Below are 5,669 nucleotides of genomic sequence, written 5' to 3' on the forward strand. Positions count from 1 at the left end.
GGTGTTACAGTCGGGGGGGGGACGGGGGGAGGGGGGGGGGGGGGGCTTGAAGGCGGTTTGAGAAAATTGATGTCCCAAGCTTTGATAAGTGCGGAGTGAGGCAGCGGACTTTTGACTACCCTTGCCGCGCTGATGTAATCGATGTGTTGCGGGAGATCGGAAACGCTAAGTGGAAATTCTCAGAGTTGGGAGGCGCTTGAAAAGGCACAGAGGCCAGCTCAACAGCGCGCTAAAATCCAAGATGTGCCCGGATTGGACCCATCGGGTTTTACACACATTAACCAGGTGTGTGCTTGCTAGATTCCATAAAACTATTTCCCTTGGGATTCATTTCCAGTAAAAGTATTTTTGAAATCTTTCATTTGCTGGAAAAAGTGAATTTTACTCATTTTACTCAAGTCATGTGATCAGCCTGACTTGTGATCACAAGAACATGTTTAAAAAGCAATGAAATAGGCTGTACTGTAATTCATTAAGTTCAATTAACACTACTGATATTAATTAACACAATGGCATACACTTTGACTTGAATCACATTAAAGCAAATACATTTTTATTGGCATTATGGAAACTTTCTGCATGAGCCTGTGAAGCTTTCAGTTTTATTATTTTTTTTTTTTTAAATATTTTAATAGGGGTTCAATGGAGGATGTTAACTCCATCATGCAACAGGATAGGGTAAGAGTAATGCAGGAGTTAACTCACACATGGATGTGCTAGAATCTCCCATCCAGGACCCCCAGGATGAGAGGCGTGGCAATCTCAGCGGATTTGATCAGACGATGGAGATCATCCACCATTCTGGAAAAAATAAATAAATAAATAAAAATCAGTCAAATTCTGATATCAAAGTACACCAATTCACAGTTTACAAATCACCATACAACTAACCTAAAACCACATTCTTTACAAAAATAAACATGCCTCATGTCACTAAGACGTCACATCACTAACACTTATAAAGCACACAAAATGGCTCACCCCTTTTGGGAAGTTAAAACATAGCTAAAACCTAAAAACGCCACCTATACCACAACAGGCTTTTTCCTGCATTGAAATGCCTCAGACGGGCCTCCTGTTTTAATCAAGCCCTAGCCAAGCCGCCTATAGGAGAAACTGTGCACACAAAGAAAATCACTCCTAAAACAATTAGAAATGGTCCGTGCATTTATTGATACAATTTTGTCCTGACTGATACTGCAGTTCAAGTTTCAAGGAGAGCAGAGAGCACACACACACAATGTCCGCAGCGCACAAACCGAAGGGTAAACAAAGCCCCGGGCTACTTTGCCTCCGAAGAGAAGGCGACGACAGCAGCGGTGACAGCTCTGAGAACAGGCGAATTGGCAGGAGAGGCGCCGGCCAATAAAACACAGCCCCGCACAGTCGGCCATCTGCCTGTGCCGTGCCTACAATGCTAATAAATCAAAGCTGTGCTCGAGCAGAAATGAAGAGGTTTCGGTGTGGCTGTGGGGGCGGCAAGGCAAAGGGGGTAATCAAAACGGCAGCTTGTTGGGCTATTGAATTCTGGGAAATTGATCGCTTACGTGAAAAATCCGGCCCGCGACTGGGCCTGCCGCCAGAGCAAACGAGGCCGTTGACCGGCTGCGCGCGGCGTATCTCATCCTCTAATGCTCAACGACGCGTCGCCGCGTCGGAGACAGAAAAGATTAGCGTGGGACTACGAAGGCCGGCCGGCTGGGCCGACAGGAGGAGGACGCTCGCAATCCGAGAGCGTCTGACGCAAGCGTTTGTCCGGGACTGAAAATCAATGGAGCAGGCTTTTAGTCGCCAAAGCCCACATCAGAAGGCCATATTTCAAGGCAAGTTCAATACTGGATTGACGATACACCGGCTTTCTTTGCTGTGGGAGTACAGGGAGTCTTGTAAAATACTTCGGGAATCTACTTCAAGGTGCTTTCTATTGAGGTCCTGATGCCACCTTTTGATTAGGAGTATTAACCTCGCTGTCCTGGTCAATTTCAGTTCAGAGGCCGTCTACATCAGACTACCAAATCAGCCCATTTTACGATTGGCTGTACAATTCTTCGCATTCCAGACCCGCTTTGATTTACCAGGCCCTCACTGGAAACGAGAAACAGGTGCTCAGTGGGGCCACCTGATGACATAATGATAAAATAAATTAACTGGATACTGTATGTGACAGTGAGAACACATATGGGGCAGCTGGATGGAGCAGTACCTCAGCAACAGGGCTAAGAAGCAGCAGGGTGTAGATCTACTGCTGTAGCTCTTATACCCTACAGGCTCTTGGCACAATTACAGCCTCTGTGAAATATCTGGGTTTTCAAACACATGCTGAATAACACCCTTGCTTAGCAAATAATGCTGATCAATAAATAACAACAAAAATATACACAGTAATCATGTATTTGTAGTTGGATTGTTAACAATATAAAATTGATAAAAAACCACTAATAATAATTATTATAATTATTATAATAATAATAATTATTATTATTATTATAGGAACACTATTTCACAAAGCAAAAATCCTGTTTTGTTTGTCACATCAAGAATGACTGGCAATGCATAAGTAGTAACTGGAAGGAAAACTTGATTACGTAATGACTATCATGGAGCAATAAAATCTAAGCATGTGTAATACATTTTTTTGAATTAGCAATTTTAGATTAGCAAATAAATGAAATGAATCAATGATAGAACAGGACACGCAATCTTTCTGCCTCTGAAACTGCACCATACACTCAAATTAGTACCACGTTCATTTGTTATTTCCCGGCATGCAGATGAGCCAGAATATTCGATTTTCCAAATATTTTACCCCGTGACGAATGCATTACTTCAATCGGCATTCAACTTCTACATCTGCTTAATAACGCAGCACAAATTCAGAATTATATTCTCTTGCATTAGTATTCAAAATGGAGGCCCAAGCAACCCAGTATAAAAAGATAAGATAATTCATATGTAGTAATTATCCCGCCTGAATGTGTGAGCAAATGCAGATCTCTCCGGATTGAGTCATTATTTACAAAGAACGGTAGCTTCATACAGGACAAAAAGGGGATTTTTATTGTTTCGCATATTTCATCTTGGGGATAGCCGACTATTCAAATGTCAACTTCATTAAACTGCAAGCCATTGTGAGGGCTAAATTATAGGTCTGGATATAGGCTTTGGCATGTTACACTGGTTTAGCGGACATAATCCAATGACGCAATTAACAAGGGTGGCGGTAAGAACTGGTCTCAAATAGACGATTTCATATTAAAAGTTTCATCGCAGAAACTGATTTGTGACCAATTGCACTGTTCTGTTTACTACAATCCAAAGGCAAACAGCTAAACTTGAAAACTCCATTAAACTACAGAAAACAAAACAAAACAGATAAGGAAACAAAGCCCCAGGCTGAATATCAGTCAGGACATTTCCTGCTTTCCAGCAAACCAGGTCTGTGTATTTGTGTATACTCAAAGTGATCGAACAGTCTGAGATGTAAAGCAAGCTTGCATTCAGATGCGAACGCATTTATTCAGGTACCTTATTGTGACAGAGCATTTCAGTTCTTGAAAGGACAAGATCAATCCCTCTCAGCAGGTAAAATATAAACTTTTCTATACAGACTCATGGTGAGTGGGAACACTCCTGTATTCAAACAGTCCCGCACCTCTACTCTGCATTTAGATCATTAGTGTTGTATACCAGTGTTATTTAATCATTTAAGTGATAACGCTATCAGCCCGAAAGCATCACACCAGACAAAGAGATTTTTTTTGGCTACTGTTTATCATATTATAAACAGTCATTTAAACAGCGCTTTTCAAAACTGCAGAAGAGCTCACCCGAATCTATAAACTACAATCGTGCAGTCAAGTTACCCCTCTTTAAATGCAACCTTTGATGAAAAACTACAGCAATCCATCTGTTCCATCATTTCAATGTAACCACCAAAACCAATACAGAAGCGCAAAGTAGGGGGAGGGGGATAATATCATCCATCCATTACCTAACCCGCTTACTCCCAGTAAGGGTCGCGAGGAGTGTTGGAGCCTATCCCAGCATGCATTGGGTGAGAGGCAGGAATACACACTCCACACAGAACGGCCCCAGCAAGGATCCGATCCCAGGACCATCTAGCTGTGAGGCAGCAGTGCTACCCACTGCACCACTGTGCCACCTCAGGGAGAATATCAGGATCAAACAGATAAGGACACTAATGACACCTACCAAGATCTATTGTCATCCGAGCCAATCTTTTTGGAATGATGGCTAATCACCAGTGTAATTCCAAATTCCATTTAGAAGAGTAAGCCCATTGATGTCGCCTTCATTATTACTTTACAATGTGCACAACTGCACTGTGCTTGTAATGACACATCCCATGTTAGTTATTTATAATTAAAAAATCAAGTCCTTTATGATTTTAATGGCTGACTTTATTGTACTATTTATGTCTTGGGCAAAATATCACAGGCAACAACTATTCATTTATGATTTTTTCCCTGTCATGCACACAATCCCTAATTTACTCATTAGCCGCTTTTCCACCGCATGGTACCGGCTCAACTCGACTCAACTCTACTCGACTCTACTCGCTTTTGGTACCAGGTACTTCGTTTTCGACTGCACTCCCGTCAATGTAGCTGGTCGTCATAGCGATACTGCATGAAATGTGTTTCTCTGACCAATCAGCGGTCTGCAGTGTTTTCACGTCACCTTTTGGCATCGCCTCGCTTGGAACGTCGACGGAGGTGATACCAAAAAAAGTACCAGGTACCAGGTACTATCCACAACTTTTGCCCGATGGAAAACCAAAAATTTTGAGTAGAGTCGAGTCGAGTCGAGTTGAGCTGGTACCATGTGGTGGAAAAGCGGCTATTGATATCAAAACCTACACTGGATTTGTTCAGTCTCTTTTTTAAATACATTTTAAACCTTAATTTTCCTTTTCTCCCAGTGTGAAACGGCAGCCTATCCAAAGGTATGTCTCATTGCTGCAGTGCCAGTTTCTTATAGAGGCTACAAGTATGTGTTCTTTCTCTTCCAGGGCCAACCGCCACTTCTTTTCAGACCATGGACTTGGGAGACTGCACTAGAATTGCAGTAGGCACAGCAGAGAATGCAGGCATCTGACTGACCAGAAGGGTCACTGTTACACAAAGAGAAGTGTTGACTGAAACTGTCCATCCCTGCACAACACTACTGTCCTGTCATCCTGGAACAAAGGGGCACATGCATATACAAGGAAAAATGTATCCAAACAAAAGAACCCTTTTCGCTAATGGAGAAATCGACTTCTGAACCACATAACTATTGATTAATCTTAAATATATTTGTTAAAGGGTGTCGTTGTCCTAAATTCTATATTTCATTTTGAAAAACAATATTTTTGAGAAAGGAGGGAAACAAAATCAGTGGAAGTGTGTAATATGAAATTTAATACCACAACCTGAAAACTAATCATGCAATGTTCATTCATTAGGCCTTCTGCATAATGCACAAGCACACCCAGTGTGTCTCCAGCCATCAATCACGTCATCACATCCTAATGATTACAAGATGTTCTTTAACCTCTTAAGGCACAAGCCAAATTTTGCCAATCCTTGCCCATTTAGGGGGTACCCTATTTAAAGCTTTATAACTCCAGACGTGAACACCACAGAGACTTGAAAAATGGCTTAAAT

Source organism: Anguilla rostrata, chromosome 1 (genome assembly GCF_018555375.3).
Source record: "Anguilla rostrata isolate EN2019 chromosome 1, ASM1855537v3, whole genome shotgun sequence".
In the NCBI taxonomy this organism is placed as follows: domain Eukaryota; kingdom Metazoa; phylum Chordata; class Actinopteri; order Anguilliformes; family Anguillidae; genus Anguilla; species Anguilla rostrata.